The sequence below is a fragment of the Mobula hypostoma genome, chromosome 17 (genome assembly GCF_963921235.1).
Source record: "Mobula hypostoma chromosome 17, sMobHyp1.1, whole genome shotgun sequence".
In the NCBI taxonomy this organism is placed as follows: domain Eukaryota; kingdom Metazoa; phylum Chordata; class Chondrichthyes; order Myliobatiformes; family Myliobatidae; genus Mobula; species Mobula hypostoma.
The window spans coordinates 40,110,961-40,137,041 of record NC_086113.1 but is presented as its reverse complement, the minus strand read 5'-3'; the positions used below and the strand labels follow the sequence as shown (position 1 = coordinate 40,137,041).

Here is a 26,081-nt window from a genome sequence, read left to right as displayed (position 1 = left end):
TAGAAATGCTATATTTAATAGTGTTGTCACTAATCTTTCACTATTAATACATGATCATCTTGAACAGATTAACACTCTTCATAGATGCTGCCTGACCTACCCAGTATTTGCAGCATTTTCTGTTTATTATCCAGGGAAGTGCTGATATTAAAGTCCATATAGAATCCTTAACTTGAATTATGTTTATCTGCTCAAATTTGGTATGATAAATATTACTGGTGGGTGCCAACTTGTAGCTGTCACATTGATCTATATACAACTTAATTTATTGACTTAAAATTGATCAGAATTTTTGGGATAAAAGATGTGGTAAGAATATTACTGAGGGTGGTAAATTCAGAGTGCATAGAACTGATGTACAACAATGTTTGTTGACTTAGTAAAAGTTCAGTCCTTAAGTAATTTGAGTGGGGGAAATTTGGTTATGAATGGAAAAAATTCCATGTCAAGAATTGAACGCTGTTGTGTTGATTTTAGATTGATATTTTATCATTAAATTTTAGAATATTTTTCAATTCTTTACACAAGGCTAATATTAATACTCTGAACAGGCTTCATCTAAAATGCTTCATTTATTTCAATCTATCTCTGTTATATTAAGTGTAAAACAATAAATACACTTAAATAAGCAACAGGACTGATTCTTTTTCCTTTCAAAATTCCATAATTATTGTTACAAATTCAAAATTACCATGGCAGACAAGAGAATTTTTTATAGACTAGTGCCAATATGGGATTATGGTTTCAAAGCATTTCACCACCCCTGAACTAGGCTTTGGAAAGCTTGATCAAACAGATGGACCATGAGGAGGAAAGAAGTGGTGAGAGAAGACATTCTGGAGTCCAGAGTCTGGAGTCTAACCTGTGGAAAGCATCACTGCCAGAGCAGTAGTGTAGAAAATCACGTGTGAGTGGCAGAAATTCAAGAATACCAAGTTTCCTGGCATCCCAGGACTTTCAGCTAGTTACGAAGTTGTAGAAGGTGAAGTACACAGATGGAAGTTAACATAAGCTTGGTGATGTTTAACCTGACACTGGATGGACTAAGAGCCAATTTAGGTTAGTGAACCCAGGGTGTATGGGCTTACTTAGTTGTAGTTGTAGTGTTATTATTATTAGCGTGCTAAGTTGGTGCCTGAATGTGTGATATCTTTCCAAGCACATCCCTGGACCTTATTGGTTGTTAATGCAAACGATGCATTTCACAGTATGTTTCAATATACATGTAAGAAATAAATGAATCTGATTTGTGGATTACGAAATTTGAAAGCTTTGATAGTCTGAACTGTTATACCAAGTTGTTCATTTAAGTCATTGAATTAGTGTCTGAAATACAATATTCACTTTTGTCTTTTAAAACATTTTGTATAAAATGCCTCAATGTTTGCAACAGTGTTTAATTAGACGCAAATTAAAATTGAATGAATTGCAGATTTAATGTCTGATTTCAATTTTATTGTAATCCCTTTTAAAAGATCAACTACTCTGCATTAGAACTGTTGAAGCAGTTTTGTTCATGAGAATTGAACTAAATTCTAACCAAGGGCAGGTATATGCCATGTTTGGTATGATAGCTGTGCTGTGATAGCAGCTTCAGATTTAAATTAGCTTAACTGGAACAATATCATTGCCATGGAAGTGTGAACCACTATAGGAGTTCTTAAATTTCTGGCCACATTTATTGTGGGTCTCCAGCTATCATTTGATCCTGATGGTGGTGGTAGGGTGCACCAGGGAACAGTGAAAGTCAGCCTCTGTCACATGGGTGTCAGACTTGGTCAAGTTGGCAGTGTTCCTTCCTTTTAAAGCAGGGGTCCCCAACCTTTTTTGCACCACAGACCGGCCGACGGGGGTGGGGGGGTGTTCAAGTAGGGTTGCCAACTTTCTCGCTCCCAAATAAGGGACAAAAGTAGAGTCAAGTACAGGACACTTGTGTTTACCACGAGGAAGGCTACCATGATCATGAAGCCTTGCGTGGGCATCTGTGGGACGTGCGCATACGTGACGTGCGCATGCGTGTACGTGCTGATTTTTTTTTCCTACAAATCGGTTTTGGCTTAATCTTCCCGATTCCGTTAAATGAAACTACACTGTACATACATGATTTCTACTTTATATAGGCTGTGTATTTATCATATCATTCCTGCTTTCACTATATGTTATTTTAGGTTTTATGTGTTATTTGGTATGATTTGGTAGGTTATTTTTTGGGTCTGGGAACGCTCACAAATTTTTCCCATAGAAATTAATGGTAATTGTTTCTTTGCTTTTCGCCATTTTGGCTTACGAAAGGTTTCATAGGAACGCTCTAACTTAGTGGGGGAAATGTGGGCAAGGGTGGTCCTGTATGGGACAAACCAATTTAGCCCAATATACAGGATATCCCAACTAATACGGGACAGTTGGCAACCCTATGTTCAAGTTCAACAGTGCGTGATGGAATGAGGAAAGGTGCAGCTGACTCGTATCATTTCATATCGCCAAATCATATCGTTTCCTTGCGGCTCGGTAGCACACATGCTTTGCGGCTCGGTGGTTGGGGATCACTGTTTTAAAGAAAGCAGTTAAACCAGATGGTTTTTGTGTCTTTTCTCTACAGATTTTAATGGGTCATTTTCATGGGTCATTTTCCTGATGCCTGTTGATGGATTTTTCAAATGTATTTATTTTCATTGGCTTTTGTTGTGTTAAGTTGATGGTTCAGCTAGTGTCAAAACTGCTGGGCACCCTCATGGGATGTGATTTCATGTTCTGCTTCAAGACTTGATCTTAAAACTCTAAGCAAATGTCCCAGTGCTATACTAGAGGAAGGTTTCACTATCTTAGTCTTTCTTCAGAAGGAAATGGCCTTAGTCAACAGTAAGCAGTGCCCCCTTGAAGTCAATGATCTCTGCGTACTCACTGGCTAATACCAGAAGACTGGATGGTGGTAAATGCTTTTCTTAAGCAAAGGAATACTAATGGGGATAATCCTGGGAATATAGACCAGTGAGTCTTGCCTCAGTGATGAGCAACCTATTGGAGAAGATTCTTAGAGACAGGATTTGCAAGCAATTGGAGAAACACAGTCTGAATAAGAATAGTCAGGATGGCTCTGTGAGGGCAGATCATTTTCATGAGTCTGATCGACTTTGAGGAATTGCTGAAACAGGTTGATAGAGCAGTGGATGTGTTGTATATAGATTTTTAGTAAGATGTTTGACAAAGTTCCCAATGTTATGCTCATTCAGAAACTTGGATGCGTGGATTAAAATTGGCTTTCCTACAGAATCTGCGCCTTGTAAGGCATGAAAATGCCTGACGCAGGCCTCTCGTGGTCTGAGTCGACGTTCCCCCACTTCCTACAGAAAGGGTGGTAATAGATGGAGAGTATTCTTCCTGGAGGTTGGTAACCAGTTGTATTTCACAGGGATCTGGGATCTATGATTGTTATACATGACTTTGAGGAAGTGATAGGGTGGATTAGTAAGTTTGCAGATGATCCGACAGTTGGTGGTGTTGTGGATAATGTAGAAGGTTGTCATAGGTTATAATAGGACATTGATAGGATGCAGAGCTGGGCTGAAAAGTGACAATCCAGAGAAATGTGAAGTGAGGCACTTTAGAAGGTTGAACTTAAAAACAGAGTATGGGGTTAATGACAGGATTCTTAGCAATGTGGAGGAACAGAGGGGTTGGGGGTGCATGTCCAAGGTTGCCGCACCGGTTGTTAGGGTTAAGACGGTATATGGTGTGTTGGCCTTTATTGGTTGGGATCAAGAGCTGTCAGCTCTATAAAACTCTCGTTCGACCATACTTGGATTATTGTTTTCAGACCTGGTTGCCTTATTATAGGATGTGGAAGCTTTGCAGAGCATATGGTGGGGATTTACTGGGATGCTGCCTGGACTAAAGGGCATGTTTGATGGGGATAGACTGAACAAGCTAAGGCTTTTTTCCTGGAGTGAAGGAGGATGAGAAGTGACTTGATAGAGGAGTAAGAGGCATGACAGAGGACACCCATTTCCCTGGGTGGAAATGGCTAATATGAGGGCATAATTTTAAGGTGATTAGAGGAAGGTATGAGGTTGACATCAGAGGTAGCTTTTTTTTTTGTTGGGGAGGGTAGATTATACGGCCTGCAGAGCATTGTGGGCTGAATGGCCTGTACTGATGTACTGTTCTATGTTCAGTCGTATTGTAATGTTAGGAAACTTGGCAGCTATGTTGTCAACAGCAAAGTTCTAAAAACTTGCATGGTTGGATAATCTCTTAATTTACTTTGATGGACAATGAATAAAACTATGACTCTCCACCGTTTCATGATATAGAAAGGTAAACTTGTGGTGATGTAAATTATTAATGGATGTCCATTATAGTTGAGCAGCCTCTGGGATATTCAGGAATAAAACTTGAAGGTGCTGGAAAGGCTCTGCAGGTCAGGCAGCATCTTGGAGAGGAATTGAGCAAATTCCTTAAATAAGAAGACCCTTTATCAAAATTAGGAAGAATGAGAAAACTTTATTTTTAAGCTGCAGGACCAGACTAATTCTGAAATGTACAGTAAGTTTCAAAGATATCATTTCTAATGGACCATGGTTGAGAACAATATATTTGCAATCAATTAAGCTCCTGTTTTGTACCCAAGCTGATTTATGCTTTTGAAACTGCTGTGTTTGGTCTAGCCCTTTTTTGCTTTTTTTTGGGGTTTTTTTTTTCTCTTTTTTCCTTTTGGGGTTTTTTTGTTCATATTTTTTATTTTTTTTTAAATAATTAATTTCATTGAGTTTGGAAGTCTTTTATATCTATGTTACTTAAAATTCATTTTATATATGCTGATGAACATTATTCCAATCTCTTTGTACTAACTTTGTTATTGAGTTTATAATTTTGAAAAATTAATAAAAAGATTTAAAGAAAAAAAAACTGCTGTGGATGTCACATTTCAGAAGTCAAATAAACAGATATTAAACTACATCCTGCCTTGATGTTTATTTCATAGAAATAAACTGAAATGTATTGGTGTTGGAAATAAGAGTCAGCAATCAAATTGGTTTTGTTTTCTTAACTTAACAAGTGTCTTGTATGCAACACACATCAAAGTTGCTGGTGAACGCAGCAGGCCAGGCAGCATCTCTAGGAAGAGGTACAGTCGACGTTTCAGGCCAAGACCCTTCGTCAGGACTAACTGAAAGAAGAGCTAGTAAGAGATTTGAAAGGGGGAGGGGGAGATCCAAAATGATAGGAGAAGAGGGGGAGATCCAAAATGATAGGAGAAGACAGGAGGGGGAGGGATGGAGCCAAGAGCTGGACAGGTGATTGGCAAAGGGGATATGAGAGGATCATGAGACAGGAGGTCCGAGGAGAACGACAAGGGGGGAGAGAACCCAGAGGATGGACAAGGGGTATAGTCAGCGACAAAAATGAGAGTGAGAGAAAGAATGTGTGTATAAAAATAAAGGATGTGGTACGCGGGGGAGGTGGGGCATTAGCGGAAGTTAGAGAAGTCAATGTTCATGCCATCAGGTTGGAGGCTACCCAGATCCCGGAATATAAGGTGTTGTTCCTCCAACCTGAGTGTGGCTTCATCTTCCTTCAGTTAGTCCTGACGAAGGGTCTCGGCCTGAAACGTCGACTGTACCTCTTCCTAGAGGTGCTGCCTGGCCTGCTGCGTTCACCAGCAACTTTGATGTGTGTTGCTTGAATTTCCAGCATCTGCAGAATTCCTGTTGTAAGTGTCTTGTATGGATTTCCCCCCCCCCCTATTCTGGCTCAAAATATTTTGCTCTGCAACTCTAGCCAAAATAACAATTTTATAGTTAACTTTTTATGTAGATATACCTGATCCATTCAAGACGATCTACAGAATTTTAATGTACTGACGTAACCATGAAAAAAAACGATACAAGGCAGTATGTTTGGGAGGGTACAGACGTTCACCAGGCTGTTGCCTAGGTTGCAGAATATTAGCTTTAGGAAGAGGCTGGATGAAATTGAGATTATTTTCTAAGGACCATTAGAGCAAAAGGACAACCCTATCAGAAGTACAGTGGGTTCTCATTAATATTGGGACCTATCGGGAAATTGGAACCTGCTTCAAGCAGGCTCAGTTATACTGGTGCTGAAGAAGAATGTGGCAAGCTGCCTCAGAGACTATCATCCAGTAGCACTTGCATCCACGGTGATGAAGTGATTTGACAGGTTGGTGATGAAACCCATCACTTCCTGCCTGAGAAGCAAGTTAGTTCCGCTCAAGTTTGCGCAGGCACAGCAGGTCCACTGCACATGCCATTTCATTGACTTTTCACTCAACCTTGGAATATCTGGACAGCAAAGACGATATATCAGATGCTCTTTATCTACTACAGCTCCGCATTCAATACCGTCATATCCTCAAAGCTAATCAATAAGATACAAGACTTTGGACTCAATATTTCCTTGTGCAGTACCTTCTCCACCAGTGCTGATTGAGATTGTGCACCACAAGGCTGTGTGCTTAGCCCCCTGCTCTACTCACTTTACACTTACGACTGTGTGCCTAAGCACAGCTCCAATACCATATTCAAGTTTGCTGTCAACACCAATGTCATTGGCTGAATCAAGGGTGGTGACAAATTAACAGATAGGAGGGAGTTTGAAAATCTGGCTGAGTGGTACCACAACAATCTCACACTCAATGTCTACAAGACCAAAGAGCTGATTACTGACTTTAGGAGGAGGAAACCAGCATTACATGAGCCAGTTCTGATTAGGGAATCGGAAGTGGAGAGGGTGGGTAACTTTGTATTCCTCAGAGTCCTCATTTCAGAGATCTTGCCCTGGGCCCAGCACATAAGTGCGATTATAAAGAAAGCATGGCAGCACTTCTACTTCCTTAGGAGTTTGCGAAGATTCTGCATTCACATCTGAAACATTGGAAAAACTTCTATAGATGTTTGGTGGTGAGTATATTGGCTGGGTACATTACAGACTAGTATGGAAGCACCAATGCCCTTCAATGAAAAATCCTACAAAAATTAGTGGATATGGCCTAGTCCATCATGGGTAAAACCCTCCCTACCAGTAAGCACATCTATATGGAGCAATATTGCAGGAAAGCAGCATCCATCATCTGAGACCCCAAGCAACCAGGACATGCTTTCTTATCACTACTGCTATCAAGAAGAAGGTACAGGTGCCTTGGGACTCACCAGCAGGTTCAGTAACAGTTATTACCCCTCAGCCATCAGGCCCCTGAACCAGAGGGGATAACTTCACTTGCTCCGTAAGATATATGATTGAGGATACGCAGTCCCTTTTTATTGACATTTAGTAACGCATGCATTAAGAAATAATAAAATATTTTTCCAGAATGATATCACGAAAAACGCATGACAAACCGACTTAAAAACTAACACAGAACACGTGATTATAACATATAGTTACAACAGTGCAAAGCAATACCATAATTTGATAAGAACAGACCATGGCACAGTAAAAGTCTCAAAGTCTCTCGAAAGTCCCATCCTTTCACACAGACGGTAAACCTCCAGCACCGCCAACTTGCCGGTGCAGCATCCTGGAAGCATCCGACCACAGTCCGACTCCCAGTCCGTCTGAAAAACTCCGAGCCTCCGACCACCTATTCAACACTGAGCACTGAGCACCATCTCTGCCGAGCGCTTCGACCCCAGCCCCGGCAACAGGCGATACGCAAAGCCAAGGATTTGGGGCCTTCGTCTCCAGAGATTCTCGATTGCACAGTAGCAGCGGCAGCGAAGCAGGCATTTCAGAAGTTACTTCAGATGTTCCTTTGCGCTTCTCTCGGCTGTCTCTATCAAATCCAGATTGTGCACGGCCCCTAGTTACACATAATCGATATTCATTCGGAACAGCCACGCGCGCTGCGTCGCACCACCATCTTCTCTGCCCTCTGCAGGGAGGAGCAGAATTAGGCTGTTTGGCCCATTGAGACTGCTCCACCATTTCATCATGATTGATCCACTTTCCCACTCAGCCCCAATCACCTGCTGCCTTGTACCTAATGACTTGGCCTTCACAGCCACTTGTGGCAATGAATTCCAAAGATTCGCCACTCACTGGCTAGAGAAATTCCTCTTTGTCTCTGTTCTAAAAGGATGTCCCGGTATTCTGAAGTTAGACTCTCCCACTATAGGAAACATCCTCTCTACATCCACAAAATTTTGACCTTTCAGCATTCGATAGGTTTCAATGAGGTCACTCATTGCAGTGAGTAAAGACTCTGAGCCATCGAATGCTCCTCGTATGACAAGTCTTTCAATCCTGGAATCATTTTTGTGAACCTCCTTATAAGCCCTCTCCAACGTCCTTTCTTGGATAAGGGGCCCAAAACTATTCACAATACTCCTAAGTGAGGCCTCACCAATGCCTTTTAAAGCCTCAGCATTACATCCTGACTTTAATATTCTATTCCTCTTGAAATGAATGCTAACATCGTATTTACTTTCCTCACCACTGATTCAGCCTACAAATTAGCCATTGGGAAATCCTGTACAAGGACTCTTAAGTCCCTTTGCACCTCAGATTTTTAAAAAAAAATTCTGACCATATCAAAAATAATATACTTTTTTATTTCTTCTATCAAAGTGCATAACCGTACACTTCCTGACACTGTATTCCATCTACCACTTCTTTAGTAATAGGCATCCGTTAGTCTCGTGAGACCATGGATTTGCGCCTTGGAAAGTTTCCAGGGTGCAGGCCTGGGCAAGGTTGTATGGAAGACCGGCAGTTGCCTGTGCTGCAAGTCTCCCCTCTCCACACCACCAATGTTGTCCAAGGGAAGGGCACTAGGGCCGATACAGCTTGGCACAGGTGTCATTGCAGAGCAATGTGTGGTTAAGTGCCTAACTCAACGACACAACATGCTGCCTCAGCTGAGGCTCAAACTAGCAACCTTCATATCACTACACTGACACCTTAACCACTTAGCCACATGCCAACGCTTCTTTGCCATTCTCCTAAACTGTCTAAATCCTTTGTAACCCCTCAACTTCATCAAAACTACCTAGCCCTCCACCTATCTTCATATTGTCCACAAACTTGGCCACAAAGCCATCAATTCCATCATCCATGTCAGTGACATATAACATTAAGAAGAAGCTGTCCCAACACAGACCCTGTAGGATACCACTAGTCGCTGACAGCCAACCAGAAAAGACTCCCTTTATTCCCACTCTTTGCCTCTTGCCAACCAGCCTACACTTTCCCCATGCTAGTATATTTGCTGTAATACCATTGTCTCAACTTGTTAAGCAGCCTCATGTGTGGCACCTTGTCAAAGGTCTTCTGAACATCCAAGTGCACAACATCTACCAATTCTCTTTTGTCTATCCTGCTTGTTATTTCTTCAAAGAATTCCAAAAGATTAAGATTTTCCCTTAAAGAAACCATGCTGACTACAGCCTATTTTGTCTTGTGCCAAGTACCCTGAAACCACATCCTTGACACTTGACTCCAAGATCTTCCCAACAACTTGGGTCAGACGAAATGGTCTATAATTTCCTTTCTTCTGCCTCTCCCTTGAAGAGTGAAGTGACTTTTGCAATTTCCAGTCCCTGAACTATGCCAAAGCCAGTTGATTCTTAAATATCATTACAAATACCTCCACAATCTCTTCAGCCAAGTGTTTTTTTAGAACCCTGGAGTATATACCATCTGGTCCAGGTGACTTATCCACCTTCAGACCTTTCAGTTTCCCCAGGAAACTTTACCTTAAGCTTTCTAATCAATTCTGCTTTACTGCACAACACTCAATACAGGATAGCTCGCCTACGAGCTACTCTAAAAAGCCATCTCGTAGACATTCTAGAAATTGCCCCACTTGGAATCCAGAGCCAACCTGTTTTTTTTTCAATCTACCAGTTTATTGAAATCCTCCTTGACTATCGAAACATGCCCTTTTGACATGCGTTTTCTGTCTCTTGTTGTAAATTTGTAGACCACATCCTTACAGACCCCCAAATAGTAGTGTATAACTCTAGGGTCTTTTTGCACGAAGCATCTTAGCCCTACACGCAACACCTTCTGACCCTATGTCACTTCTAATGATTTGATTTCATTTTTTTACCAACAGACCCATGCTACCACCTCTGTCTACCTGCCCGTTCTTTCTATACAATGTGTATCCTTGGATGTTAAGCTCCCAGCTATAATCTTCTTTCAGCCAAGATTCAGTGATGCCTACAACGGCATACGTGCCGATCTGTAACTGTGCTGCAAGTTTATCTACCTTCTGTACTGCGCACATTCGGATATTACACCTTAAGATCTGTATTCACATTTTCTGATTTTTGTCCACCTTTGGCATTGCAGCTTGTTCTGTTGACTTCAATTTTGCCCTATCATCAACCACTCCTTGCTAGTAGTCTCACTACACAGTGCCTCTGTTTGTAAACTACCTCATCTTGAGCACTATCACTCTGGTTCCCATCCCCCTGCCAAATTTAGTTTAAATTCTTCCAAACAGCTCTAGCAAACCTGCCTGCAAGGATATTAGTCCCCTTCTGGTCTAGGTGTAACCTGTCCCTTTTGTACAGGCTGTAATTTCTCCAGAAGAGATCCCAATGATCCATAATCTGAACCTCAGCCCCCTGCACCATTTCCTCAGCCACGCATTCATCTGCCAAAACATCTTATTCTTGCCCTTGCTGGCACGTGGCACTGGCAGCAATCCAGAGATTACTACCCTGATTAAATCTCTGAACTGTATCCACAACCTATGAACTCTCTTTGAAAGACTCTTCATCTCGTATCCTCTATTGCTTATTTATTAATTATTATGGTTTTCTTTTTGTATTTGCCGTTTGTCTTTTGCACTGTTTGGCTGCCCTGTTGGTGTTGTCTTTAACTGATTCTATTATGGTTTTTGGATTACTGAGTATGCTTGCAAGAAAATGCATCTCAGGTTTGTAGATGGTGACATATATGGATATTAATAATAAATTTACTTTGACCAGTGCATTTTGGTCCTTTTAAGCAACCGCCCCAATGGAAATAGTTAATGAGGTGTTTTGTTTTAAAAATATGAACTACCGATTAACTGAGTAACAAATTATGTATTTAACTAAAATGCAGAACAAATTCGAACACTACAAATACTACATTACTGTAAAACTGTATATTAGTTCTTAAGTTAATCAACAGAGGAATTCAGCTAGTGTATGCTGCCAAGTTCTTTTGACTGTAAATTAACAAAATCAGTGCTGACTCCAAGAGCAAATAAAGGACTCTGTTCATACAATGCCTTCAACGATTGCATCCTCCAAATCTTCATTTTTATTGTAACATTCAAGATTGTTGATAACTTCAAATTCTTCCCAGTAAAATTGTTTTATTTTTATTCCCACACTCTGGCATGTCCAAGCCTGAATGCTTAAAACCACACTGAGCAAAACAGTTCTGAATTGTCTGCAGCTTATTTCTTGCCAACTATCAAGTTTGCAGATGATATAAAAGTCGGTGGAGGGGCAGGTAGTGTTGAAGAAACGGGTAGGGTGCAGAAGCACTTGGACAGCTTAGGAGAATGGGCAAGAAAGTGGCAAATGAAATACTATGCTGGAAAATGCATGATCATGCACTTTGGAAGAAAAACATGTGCAGACTATTTTCTAAATGGGGAGAAAATCCCAAAATCTGAGATGCAAAGGGACTTGGGAGTTCTTGTCATTAACCCTAAAAGTTAATTTGCAGGTTGAGTTGGTGATGAGGAAGGCAAATGCAATGTTGGCATTCATTTCAAGAGGTTTAGAATACAAGAGCAGGGATGTGATGCTCAGGCTTTATAAGGTACTGGTGAGACCTCACCCTGAATATTGTGAACAGTTTTGGGCTTCTCATCTAAGAAAAGATGTGCTGGCATTGGTCAGGATTCACTGGAGGTTCATGAGGATAATTCCAGGAATGAAAGAGTTATTATGCGAGGAACATTTGATGGCTGTGGGCCTGTACTCACTGGAATTTAGAAGGATGAGGAGGGAATCTCATTGAAACCTTTCAAATGTTGAAAGGCCTAGACAGAGTAGATGTGGAAAGGATGTTTCCCATGGTGGGGGAGTCTAGGACAAGAGGGCACAGCCTCTATCCATTTAAAACAGAGATGCAGAGAAATTCCTTAAACCAGAGGTGGTGAATTTGTTACCACAGGCAGCTGTGGAGGCCAGGTCACTGGATGTATTTAAGGCAGAAATTGATAAGTTCTTGATTGGACATGGTATCAAAGGTCACAGGGAGAAGGCCAAGGAGTGGGGCTGAGGAGAGAAGGATCAGCCATGATTGAATGGCGAACAGACTTGATGGTCCAATGGCCTAATTCGGCTCCTATGTCTTGTGGTCTTTTTTTTGCGCGTGTGTGCATCTGTGCGTGTGCAATGTTGGTGGGACGATGTCTTTTTCATGCCTTTAGAAGGCACGGAGGAAGAGAGAGAGACTGTGTGGCGCAACACTCCTCACACAGACATTTCACAGTATTTTTCCCTTTATTTTATGAGGTCGAGTTGCGATCTCGACACTCAACCCAGCACGGATGGAAAGCGTACTCGGGAGCGGCCCCGACTGAGTTCGAACCCGGGAATCTTTGTTCCGGAGTCCAGCGTTGATGTCATTATGCCACCAGCCGGCCAGTCTTGTTGTCTTTCTAGAGCAGTTTTGAAACTGTTTGCCAGTGGAAACAATGGGCAATGATTTTCTGTAACTCTTTTGATTTGGTAATCTCATTTTCTACACTGGCTAGCCTGGTATTGCTCCATGATCATTGCAGGGATTCCTGATGAGGATTTCAACCCGAAATGTCAACTCCTTTCGGCCTGTACAGATGCTGCTTGACTCATAATGCTGCAGAACTGAACATCTGCAGTTTCTTGTGCCTCTGCAACTATTAATGGGATTAGTCTAGCCAATTGAAGTTACTTGCACTTCCTTAGGGAATGATGCAATCTTGTTCATAGAACTGATTAGTAAGGTTTTAATATTACAACACTTTGCCCCTGTATGACATTATTTTTGATTCAAGTTATGGCTGCCAAGGGGAACTGTTTAAAGTACAATGGTTTTCATAAAAAGCTATGTAAGAATTAGTTTTTCTCATTTTTCCAGGAATAAACATTTGAAATAAAATGAAGGAAAAGTAAGGAAGCACAACAATATATTTTTGTTTTTAAAAGAGAAGTCTACTTTGTCACAACTGAGAGCTAAACCAGGTTGGTTGGCAAGAAATGAGAATGAGAGGGAAAGAGAATGATTGCCAAAGTCGAAAGTCAAGTTTATTGTCACATGCACAAGTACATGTATGCATAGATGCAGTGGAAAAACTTGCTTGCATCAGCTTATAGCATTAGATAATCAGGAGGGCTTTATAATGCTTTCACCTTACTCACCTGTTGCTTTTCAGAAACTACCAATTAAATGGAAGAAGTCTTATCTTTTGAGTTTGAGGAGTTTATGGAAGTTGAGCATAAAGTTAACCCTGTAGGGTTCTGACCGGGTGCAGCACTGTTAAATGGATCGTCTTTCAGATGAGATATAAAATCAATGCATTTACAGATGAACATAAGAGAAACCTTAGAAACAACGCTACTGGAGGAGCTCAGCAGGTGAGGCAGGATTGACAGAGGGAAATGAAGGATCTTGATCCAAAACATTGACTGTCCATCTCCCTCCATAGATGCTGCTTGATCAGATGAGTTCCTCCACGTAGTGTATTGCTCCAGATTCCACCACCTACAATTTTTTTTCAGCTTCAATCTTTTTAGAATGTTTTCTTTACCTCTATCAATGTTGGGGAATATTCTGGAGTTGTGTGAATATAGCAAATATTATTTCAAACAAGAACCAGGCTTCAGTTCTTAGTATAAATGTAAATGAGTTCAGGTATCTTGCAAACATGAGGAATTCTGCAGATGCTGGAAATTCAAGCAACACACATCAAAGTTGCTGGTGAATGCAGCAGGCCAGGCAACATCTCTAGGAAGAGGTAGAGTCGACGTTTCGGGCCGAGACCCTTCGTCAGGACTAACTGAAGGAAGAGCTAGTAAGAGATTTGAGAGGGGGAGGGGGAGATCCAAAATGATAGGAGAAGACAGGAGGGGGAGGGATGGAGCCAAGAGTTGGACAGTTGATTGGCAAAAGGGATATGAGAGGTTCATGGGACAGGAGGCCCAGGGAGAAGAAAAAGGGGGAGGGGGAAAAACCCAGAGGATGGGTAAGGGGTATAGTCAGAGGGAGAAAAAGGAGAGTGAGAGAAAGAATGTGGGTGTGTATAAATAAATAACGGATGGGGTATGAGGGGGAGGTGGGGCATTAGCGGAAGTTGGAGAAGTCAATGTTCATGCCAGTTATTTGCTGCACCATTGTTACTTGAGTACAAACTGGCAGACCAGATGAATGTTGTCACTTAGCATATCAAACATGGTCACAAGTATAGGTAATCAATAGTTTTTGTGTTCTTGTCATAGATTGTGTTGGCAGTGACAGCCCTGACAACATTAATGTTGGGTGTCAGGCTCTCTGTTGTCAAAAGGCTTTAGAATTTTTCTGTGAATTAGTTTCTCCCAAGTGCTTGGACTTCCAAATATATCTTGTTAACTACAAACACGAGGAAATCTACAATGTGCTTCTGCTATGTATCTCAAAGGAGCCATTTGCCATTTGACAACCCAAAGTCTTAAAATAAATGGTCATTGTAACTACTGAAATTGTATAGAAAGTGCCTTTGATCTTAAGAGTATAAAAATGTGATGTTTGTCAGCCTTTACCAAGAGTGTCTCCAGTATGATACCTGCTTGTTGAACTGAGTAAAGACTTTTGTATCACCAGCTTCAGTGTCTCTCCGGTCTCTTTGTTAATAGTCACAACAATCAGTGTTGCTAATTTTAAGTAAATTATCTGGTCATTACCATCTTTTAATGAATCCTGCTACTTGTAAATCTGCTGTCAAGGTTCTTGCAAGAAAGCATTGATTGGGCCACAAAGAATATTGCAAAAACAAAACATTAGATTAGATTAGATTCAACTTTATTGTCATTGTGCCCAGTACAGATACAAATCACTGCATATGCTGGAAATCAGTATAGAAAATGCTGGTAAAACAATGTGGTTCAAGCATCATCTGAGGACAGAAATACAGTCAAGATTTAGCTTTTCAATCGAACTTGGTCCTCATTGTAACAGTGCCTTGGAATATCTTGAACGCCCCTATACAAAATTCAACACTTGTTCCCTTCTAACACATATCACCAGTTTCTAAACTAGAACTTTTGCTTTCTTGATGCAACTCCCCATGTTCAGTTCCATTTGAGGTACTTTTCTTTGCCACATGTTAGTTTCCAATGGTTTCTGTTGAAATATTGAACTGATGAATTACTCTTTGATTAATGTGCAAGTATTTTAACTGTAGGGCTTTTCCTTTACGCAGTGTTAAAATCAATGGTCACTTTGTAGAGTGAAGAATGGTTTTGGCCTTTAGTAAATAGTATATCTTGAATATGCCCAGTACACCTTGAATAGTACCCAGGTCTGGTTGCAGTTAGTTCATGGCAGATGCTATAGCTTGAGGATATTTCTCCAGATGGATGAATGGGTTTGGCTAGTCTGGATCAGCTTTCTCCTTAGGATTTCACTGTTTTAAAAAAAACACAACACGGATACTTCACAATTTTTGAGTAACTGATGCACTCGGTGTTACTTGATTCATTAAACTCATGGCAGAAGGATGGTTTGACTTCAGTTATTCTGGGTAAGGGATAAATCGGGTTTATTATCACTAACATTTGTCTTGGTTTATTTTATGGCAGCAATACAGTGCAAGGCAAAAGTTACGATAACTTACAAACATAAATAGAGCACAAGAGGAATAGCGGGGTAGTATTCATGGACATTTAAGAACTCTGATAGTGGGGGGAAGAAGTTGTTCCTAAAACATTGAATTTCAGTCTTCAGGCTCCTTCTTCCACTTCTGCCCTGATGGTACTAATGAGGGCATGATTCAGAAGGTGAGGATCCTTAATGATGGATGCTCCTTCTTAAGACAATGCCTTTGAAGATATCCCAAAAGGTGGGAAGTGTTGTGCCTGTGATGGAGCTGATTGAGTCTACAACTCTCTGCACTCTCTTTTTGATTCTGTACATTAAGGCATGTTACCTTAATGTACAGAATCAAAAGAAAGATAATGGTCTTAAATTAGGTGGGAGCCTCACCTTGAGGCAAGGAGGGTTAAACATGTCTGCAGATACTTCTCCCAGCTGATCAGTGCAGGATCTGAGGACATGGCCAGGTCTGCTCTTCAAAAAACTGATCCTGTGTGCTGTTGTCAGCAATGCTGTCTGACTTCTTGTCGTCCATTATAGTGTTTAAGCCCTGCCACAACTGACAGCTGATACTGTCTCTTGGGATCCCCGATAGCTTTATAGAGCCTGTATCTTGATTTCTTGTGAAGGTCAGGGTCAGCTAAATTCAACATGGCAGTCCTAGACTTCATTAGGGAGTACGTCGCTTAGTTCATCAATGGTCTCCAGCTTAGAACACCTAGATTGTCCTCTTTGGTACACAACCCTCAACACACTTACTGATAAAGTTTATAACAGTGGTGACGTACTCATCCAGGCTGAGTGGTCTGTCTGAATGTGGACTAGTCCACATTGCTTCAAAGCAATCATGTAGAAAGTCATCTGTTTCCTCAGGCCATTAGTGTACAACTTTCTGTACTAGAACCTAGTGTTTCAGCTTCTGTTTGTATGCATGAAGGAGGAGTACAGCTGGGCGGGAAGGTGGCTCAGTGGACTACTTGGTGGTTGTTCCTAAACTCAGGGTCAACAAGGACAAGGGAAAGAAGACTGGAAACACAACCACTTGCCAAACTGGTTTGGTGTACAGTATATCATTGTTTCTTCTCTTCACTCGGCCAAAATCCCATCACTCATTTAACAATGCTGTAAAAGTATTCCTGCATGAGTTCATACAGTTCTCTATCACTTTAAATGTGGACTCACAGATGAGTGATTTAAAAAAAAATTGTGGCCTTGATGGTAATGCTGACTTCTAAGAGTCCAGATTCAGCAATAACTTCTTCCGTTTAACCTCACTCTGAACCCTAATGACTTAGCTTCTAGCTTGTAAGCTGAGTGTTAAGGTCTGCTGTCCTGTCGGGGCTACTATCCAGTGTTCACTCTCTGGCAGACGAGATGGATTGCGGTTTGTCTGTGGCTGACCCAGTATGGGATGAGGCGCTGCTGCATGCTTGTTCTTGTAGAAATGTTGCTCCAGGACAACATCCCATGCACCATCAAACTTCAGGCCATGCCATTTGGACTTATTCTAGCATTATTTTGTGATTTTTTTTAAGCTGCTATTGTAACTAAATAACAACCATATAACCATTACAGCATGGAAACAGGCCATCTGGGCCCTTGTGTGTACTGTGTTTTGCACCTTGGCCGCAGGAACGCTGCTTCATTTAGCTGTACATGCACACGTGTATGGTTAAATGGCACTTAAACTTGAACTTCACACCTGCAATGGGTAACTATTACTTTTTACATTTGAACCTATTTCTCCTCATTTCCAAGGTTGTGCCTGGTTGTCCATATCATTTATGGCCTCAGAATATGAAAGTACATGTGTGTCACCACATCCAACTCTGAGATTTGTTGTTTTTAGGGGCATACATACTAAATCCAAGAAACACAATAGAATCAATGAAAAACCATACCCAACAGGACCAGACAGACATAACCAGTGTGCAAGAGACAGCACACTGTCCAAATATAAAAGAAAAAAAAAATATCAAGAACATGAGATGAAGAGTCCCTGAAATTGAGTGTATAGTTTGTCACAATAGTTCAGTGATGGGGCAAGTGAGGTTATCCCTACTGGTTCAACAACCAGATCTTTGAGGGGTGGTAATTATTCCTGAACTCGGTGGTGTGGGTCCAGAGGCTCCTGTACCTTGTTCCTGATGGCAGCAGTGAGAAGAGGTCCTGGCCTGAGTAGTAGGAGTCCTTGACGATGGCTGCTGTCTTCCTGCGACAGTGCTCCGTGTAGATGTTCTCAATAGTGGGGAGGTCTTTACCCATGATGGACTAGACCATATCCACTTTTTTCGTAGGATTTTCTGTTCAAAGGCGTTGGTTTCCATACCAGGCTGTGGTGCAACCAGTCAATGTATTCTCCACCACACATCTGTAGAAGTTTGTCAAAGTTTTAGATGCCCTGCCAAATATTTGTAAACTCCTACGGATGTAGAGGTGCTGCTGAGCTTTCTTCATAATTGGTCTTGCATATCGGGCCCAGAATAGGTCCTCCGAAACAATAACAATGAGGAATTTGAAGTTGTTGACCCTCTTCAACTCTGATCCCCAATGAGGGCTGGCTCATGGACTGCTGGTTACCACCTCCTGTATTCAGTAATCAGCTTCTTGGTCTCGCTGACATTGAAAGGTGGTTGTTGTGGCATTACTCAGACAGATTTATAATCTCCCTCCTAAATGCTGATTTGTCACCACCTTTGATTCGGCCAATGACAGTGGTGTCATCAACTTAAATATGGTACAGCATCAGAGCTGTGCTTAGCCTCACAGCTCCAAGTATAAAGCGAGTAGAGCAGGGGGCTAACACACAAACTTGTTGTGCACCTGGGCTGATGAAGATTGTGGTGAAGATTTTGTTGCCAGTCCGAATTGACTGGGGTCTGCAAGTGAGGAAATCAAGGACTCAGTTGCTCAAGGAGATGTTGAGGCTGAATTCTTGAAGCATTGATCAGTTTTGAGGGGATGATAGTATTGAATGTTGAGCTATAGTCAAAGAAGAGCATCCTGATGTATCTTTGCTGTCCAGATGTTCCAGGGCTGAGTGAAGAGCTAATGAAATGGCATCTACTGTGAACCTGTTGTGCCGGTAGGCAAATTGAATCGGATCTAAGTCACTTCTCCAGCAGGAGTTTATATGTTTCATCACATCACACTTCATCATAGACATTGGATGATAGTAATTGAGGCAGTTTTCAAAAAGTTCAGTGTTTGAATGCTGTGCAGGGATGGTGTGCATATATTTTTAGCCAGCATCATTTCTAAATGTATGACGAATTGGTAGAATTTACATTGTATCAGATAGCAGAATACTCAAATGATCCTCCCTTTATACACTTAGCTTCTCTTTTTTTTCTGCATTGTTTTCAGTAGAGGTGTGGCTTGATGGTAAATACATTCAGTATGATTAATTTCATCAACTGTCTTGCATAAGTCACCCTTTTGAACTGTTCCTAAGATGCAGGTCTCTAACACACCAATATTTGTATGTAGGAATCATCTGATGTGCAAATAAATCACATCCTGAGTAACTATGTGTTTCCAGGAAATGTAATTTATCTCTGTATTGTCTATGGCCGAAGAACTCCCAGATGTAATCTTGATCCTAAGGCCCCCTGATGTTAAAGGATGGATCTGTAAATACAGATAATTTAACTTTTTTCCAGGTTTGATGATTCCTCCTTCAATTTTTTTCTTCCCATCCCCTTTTTTTTTCTAAATCTCCTTTGTTCAGGGACAGTTCCATTCCTGATCTCCCACCTGCTATTACTTCATTGCTCTCTCCAAACTGTCACTACATCTCTTTCCAGTGCTATTTAGAAAGTAAACAATCTTACTTTGCCCAATAGTTTCTCCATGATATATTTTACCCGATGCCTCCAGGAAACTACTCCTGGGTTTGTTGCAGCAGCAACTACGTTTTTTTTCTTTCATTCAAATCAAATCAAATTTAGAGACAGTGTTCCTCTGGGGCCAAGGTGGAAGACATTCAAAATAGCAAGTAAACATTCAAAAAAGCAAGTAAAACAATTCAAAATAGCGAGTAAAGAAATGTGTTCACTCAAAAAAAATATATTTTATTTATTTTTTTTAATATAGCCTAAGATCCTGACAAATTGATGGTACAGTCTCCTGGTAGTATACAGACGCATGCAATCCAGCCTGTCATTCCACTGCTTGAACATGGGAGGGCAACACTGACGGGAAAGGCGAGTCCCCAACTGAGCTTTGACACAAACTTGTTGTGCACCTGTGCTGATGAAGTCGCCGGGACCGGATGGGATGTACCCCAGGCTACTGTGGGAATCGAGGGAGGAGATTGCTGAGCCTCTGGCAATGATCTTTTGCAACATCAATGACGACAGGAGGATTGGAGGGTTGTGGATGTTGCGCCCTTATCAACTCCGGAGACCTTCCATCCTCAGCCACTAAACTCATAATTCCCACACCCCGCACTGCTCGGTTTTACCTCCTCCCCAACATCCATAAGCCTGACTGTCCCAGTAGACCCATAGTTTCTGCCCGCTCCTGTCCCACCGAACTTGTATCTGCCTACCTGAACTCCATTTTGTCACCCATAGTTCAGTCCCTCCCCACCTACATCCGGGATACATCCCATGCTCTCCACCTCTTCAATAACTTCCAGTTCCCCGGTCCCAACCGCTTCATTTTCACTATGGATGTCCAATCCCTATACACCTCCATTCCTCATCAAGAAGGCCTCAAAGCCCTCCGCTACTTCCTGGATAATAGACCTCACCAGTTCCCCACCACCACTACCCTCCTCCGGTTGGCTGAACTGGTTCTCACACTCAATAACTTCTCTTTTGGCTCTTCCCACTTTCTTCAGACTAAGGGTGTAGCTATAGGAACTCACATGGGCCCTAGCTATGCCTGCTGCTTTGTTGGTTATGTGGAACAGTCTGTGCTCCAAACCTATTCTGGTACTGCTCCCCAACTTTTCCTTCAGTACATTGACAACTACATTGGTGCTGCTTCCTGCACCCACGCTGAGCTCGTCAAGTTCATCGACTTTACTTCTAACTTCCACCCAGCCCTCAAATTCACTTGGTCTATCTCGGACACTTCTCTCCCCTTTCTCGATCTCTCGGTCTCCATCTCTGGAGACAGACTGTCCACTGATGACATCTACAAGCCCACTGACTCCCATAACTACCTCAACTATACCTCTTCCCACCCCGCCGCATGCAAAAATGCCATTCCGTATTCCCAGTTCCTCCGTCTCCGCCGCATCTGCTCCGAGGATGAAGTTTTTCGATCCAGGACATCTCAAATGTCCTCTTTCTTTAAGGATCGTGGTTTCCCTTCTGCTATCATCAATGCTGCCCTCACCCACATCTCCTCCATTTCCCGCACTTCGGCTCTCACCCCATCCTCCCGCCACCACAACAGAGACAGAATTCCCCTTGTCCTCACCTACCACCCCACCAGCCTCCGGATCCAGCACATTATTCTCCACAACTTATGCCACCTTCAACAGGACCCCACCACTAAGCACATCTTTCCCTCTCCACCCCTCTCTGCTTTCCGCAGGGATCAGTCCCTCCATGACTCCCTGGTCCACACGTCCCTCCCCACGGATCTCCCACCTGGCACTTATCCCTGTAAGCGCAAATGCTACACCTGTCCCTACACCTCCTGTCTTGCCACCATTCACTTGTGAGTCTGTTGGTAACACTTGTGAGTCTGTTGGGGTCATCTGTTGCATCCAGTGCTCCCGGTGTGGCCTCCTCTACATCGGTGAAACCCAACGCAGATTGGGCGACCGCTTCATCGAGCACCTCCGCTCCGTCCGCCACAACAGACAGGATCTCCCAGTAGCCACCCACTTCAACTCTGCTTCCCACTCCCATTCAGATATGTCCATACATGGCCTCCTCTACTGCCGTGATGAGGCTAAACTCAGGTTGGAGGAGCAACACTTCATATACCGTCTAGGTAGTCTCCAGCCCCTTGGTATGAGCATAGAATTCTCCAACTTCCAGTAATTCCCTCCCCCTCCCTTCCCCTATCCCTATGACACTTTGCCCCCTCCCCCAGCTGCCTATCACCTCCCTCATGGTTCCGCCTCCTTCTACTACCCATTGTGTTTTCCCCTATTCTTTCTTCACCTTTCCTGTCTATCACCTCCCTGCGTCCCCTGCCCCACCCATTTATCTTTCCCCTTACTGGTTTTTCACCTGGAACCTACCAGCCTTCTCCTTCCCACCCGCCCCCCCACCTTCTTTATAGAGCCTCTGCCCCTTCCCTCTACAGTCCTGACGAAGGGTTCTAGCCCGAAACGTCGACCGATCTTTTCCACGGGTGCTGCCCGACCTGCTGAGTTCCTCCAGCGTGTTGTGAGTGTTGCTTTGACCCCAGCATCTGCAGATTATTTTGTGTTTGCAGATGTTGTTCCCTTATTCAAGAAAGTGAGTAGGGATAGCCCAGGAAATTATAGGCCAGTGAGTCTTACTTCAGGGGTTGGTAAGTTGATGGAGAAGATCCTGAGAGGCAGGATTTATGAACATTTGGAGAGGTATAATATGATTAGGAATAATCAGCATGGCTTTGTCAAAGGTAGGTTGTACCTTACGAGCCTAATTGAATTTTTTGAGGATGTGACTAAACACATTGATGAAGGTAGAGCCATATATGTGTATATGGATTTCAGCAAGGCATTTGATAAGGTACCCCATGCAAGGCTTATTGAGAAAGTAAGGAGGCATGGGATCCAAGGGTACATTGCTTTGTGGATCCAGAACTGGCTTGCCCACAGAAGGCAAAGAGTGGTTATAGATGGGTCATATTCTGCATGGAGGCCGGTGACCAGTGGTGTGCCTCAGGGATCTGTCCTGGGACCCCTACTCTTTGTGATTTTTATAAATGACCTGGATGAGGAAGTGGAGGGATGGGTTAGTAAACTTGCTGATGATACAAAGGTTGGGGATGTTGTGAATAGTGTGGAGGCTGTCAGAGGTTACAATGGGACATTGATAGGATGCAAAACTGGGCTGAGAAGTGGTAGATGGAGTTCAACTCAGTTGGTTGTTCATTTTGGTAGGTCAAATATGATGGCAGAATATAGCATTAATGGTATGACTTTTGGCAGTGTGGAGGATCAGAGGGATCTTGGGGTCCGAGTCTATAGGACACTCAAAGCAGCTGCGCAGGTTGACTCTGGTTAAGAAGGTATACGGTGCATTGGTCTTCATCAATTGTGGGATTGAATTTAGGAGCCAAGAGGTAATGTTGCAGCTATATAGGACCCTGTGGTGAGTGGGTGCCGCAGGGCTCAGTGCTGGGCCCGCAGCTGTTTACCATTTACATTGATGATTTGAAAGAGGGGACTGAGTGTAGTGTAGCAAAATTTGCTGTTGACACTAAAACTGAGTGGAAAAACAAATTGTACAGAGGATGTGGAGAGTCTGCAGAGGGATATACTGTTGATAGGTTAAGTGAGTGCGTCAAGGTCTGGCAGATGGAATACAACATTGGTAAATACGAGATCATCTACTTCGGAAGGAATAATAGAAGAGCAGGTTATTATTTTAAATGTGAAAGATTACAGCATGCTGTTGTGCAGAGGGACCTGGGAGTGCTTGTTCATGAATCGCAAAATGTTGGCTTGCAGGTACAACAGGTTATTATGAAGGGAAACAGAATGTTGGCCTTCATTGCTAGAGGAATTGAATTCAAGAGCAGGGAGGTCATGCTGCAACTATACAGGGTACTGGTGAGGCCGCACCTGGAGTCCTGTGTGCAGTTCTGGTCTCCATACTTGAGGAAGGATATACTGGCTTTGGAGGCAATGCAGAGCAGGTTCACTAGGTTGATTCCAGGGATGAAGGGGTTAACCAATGAGGAGCGATTGAGTTGCCTGGGACTATACTCTCTGGAATTCAGAAGAATGAGAGGGTATCTTACAGAAACATACAAAATTTTGAAAGAGATAGATAATATAGAAGTAGGAAAGTTGTTTCCATTGGTAGGTGAGACTAGAACTAGGGGACATTGCCTCAAGATATAGAGGAGAAGATTTAGGATGGAGATGAGGAGAAACTGTTTTTCCCAGAGAGTGGTGAATCTGTGGAATTCTCTGCCCAGGGAAGCAGTTGAAGCTTCTTCACTAAGTACATTTAAGAAACAGTTAGATAGGTTTTTTACATAGTAAGGGAAATTAAGGGTTATGGGGAAAAGGCAGGTAGATGGAGCTGAGTTTACGGACAGATCAGCTATGATCTTATTGAATGGTGGGGCAGGCTTGATGGGCCAGATGGCCTACTCCTGCCCCTATTTCTTATGTTCTTATGACCCTGGTCAGACCCTACTTGGAGTACTGTGCTCAATTCTGGTCGCCTCACTACAGGAAGGACGTGGAAACCATAGAAAGGGTGTAGAGGAGTTTTGAAAGGATGTTGACTGGATTGGGGAGCATGCCTTATGAGAATAGGTTGAGTGAACTCGGCCTTTTCTCCTTGGAGCGATGGAGGGTGAGAGTTGACCGGATAGAGGTGTACAAGATAATGAGAGGCTTTGATCGTGTGGATAATCAGAGGCTTTTCCCCAGGGCTGAAGTGCCTAGCATGAGAGGGCATAGTTTTAAGGTGCTTAGAAGTAGGTACAGAGGAGATGTCAGGGTAAGTTTTTTTACGCAGAGAGTGGTGAGTGCGTGGAATGGGCTGCCGGTGGCTGAAACAATAGGGTCATTTAAGAGACTCCTGGATGGCTACATGGAGCTTAGAAAAATAAAGGCTATGGGTAAAGCCTATGTTGTTCTAAGGTAGGGACATGTTCGGCACAGGTTTGTGGGCCGAAGTGCCTGTATTGTGCTGTAGGTTTTCTATGTTTCTCAGTTTCTACAACGCTGTACATGCTTCTGCACGTCTCACCTGGTCTACAGCAGCAGGCAAACCTGGGGCTTGAGGCCTAGTTCTCACTGCAGCTAAGGCTACACATCTCCCATTTTGCCTGTCCCTCCACCAGACGAGGGTAAAAGGCCTGCGACAACGTATGTTATCACTGTTCAATGGAGCCTTACGATCGCAAGTGAAATGTCTGAGACAATTTCCCACGGATATACTACACCAAATTCGATGCTGCTTAGTAGCTTGCAGCAACACAGTCTGCAGCCAGGTCAGCTCCTCTGACACAAGGGGGGGGGCTCTGCTGTTATCCCAGCTGGTCCCTTCGCCACCTCAGCTGGCTCCTTCTCCACTATCCCGGCCTTTACCAGCCCCTTGGACACCACGGTCGGCTCCTTCTCCTCCATCCCGGCCTTAGCAGGCCCCTTCAACACCTGGGCTGGCGCTCTCTCCATCACTGCCAGCCTCTTCGCCAGCTCGACTGCTCTTTCTCCACCATCCCGGCCTCAGCTGGCCACTTTGACTCCGCCATCGGCACCAGTCCAACTACTCTGATCAACGAGCAGCTCACTGATGGTGCAGCCCTACAGTAATCAACCTTGGAATAGAATTGTATTTGGATCGTAAAAAACTTAATTTTCCGAAGAAAAATGCTGAAATGCCAAAGTGTTGTGGGGTGGGTGGGGGTTGCCAATTCCACTCCCTTTGATTTTCTTTGCCATATTTTTCTCATCTTTTTTTCATTTTAGTCTAATCTGCAATGGCTAAAAACAAATAGTAGTTTAGTCCAAGGAAGACTCTAATTGGTTAAAAGAAAGTCTACAACCTAGTGCTAATTAACACAATAACTGTGTATCCATCAGCTCTAATTCTTGAGTAGGTTTGCATCCCCAAATGGTGCACAGTGAGCAAAATCAAGGGGGTTTACTATTTGAGCATTCTTTAAGTGACTCGTATTTGATTGGTCTGCTGAGTATTTCTAACAGTTTATGATTTCTGACTTTATAGATCAGTACAGTTTTCATTTCCTCCTTGCATTCTCTGTAGAGTAAGGACCAAAGCAGAAGTGACTAATTTTGATTCTCTGCTCATATTCCTTCCATGAGCGTTCCCTCTCCATTTTGACTGCTTCTTGCTTAAAAATGCATTGTATCAGTATGCTGGTACATACTATGATCCCTTTTGCTGGGGAAGCCTCTGTGTGTATCTGTTTGGTGTTATTTTATTCTCCACTCTAGCCTCTTACCACTTCTCTTCACCTGCCTATCACCTCCACCCCCCCCCACTCTCCTCTCTTAAGAGATTCCTCCTTCAACAGTCTTTTACCTTTCTCTCCCATCTGTCTTCACCTATCACTTTCTAGCTTGCCCTCTTCCCCCCCTCCCACCACCAATCTTTTCATTCCGGCATCTCTTCCTT

General features: G+C 42.8%; 1 protein-coding gene across 2 annotated transcripts in view; it reads left to right on the top strand.

Moving 5' to 3' along the window:
• LOC134357948 (solute carrier family 12 member 7-like) overlaps positions 1-26,081 on the top strand; it is a 265,931-nt gene that overhangs the window by 48,069 nt on the left and 191,781 nt on the right. The window lies entirely within an intron of this gene.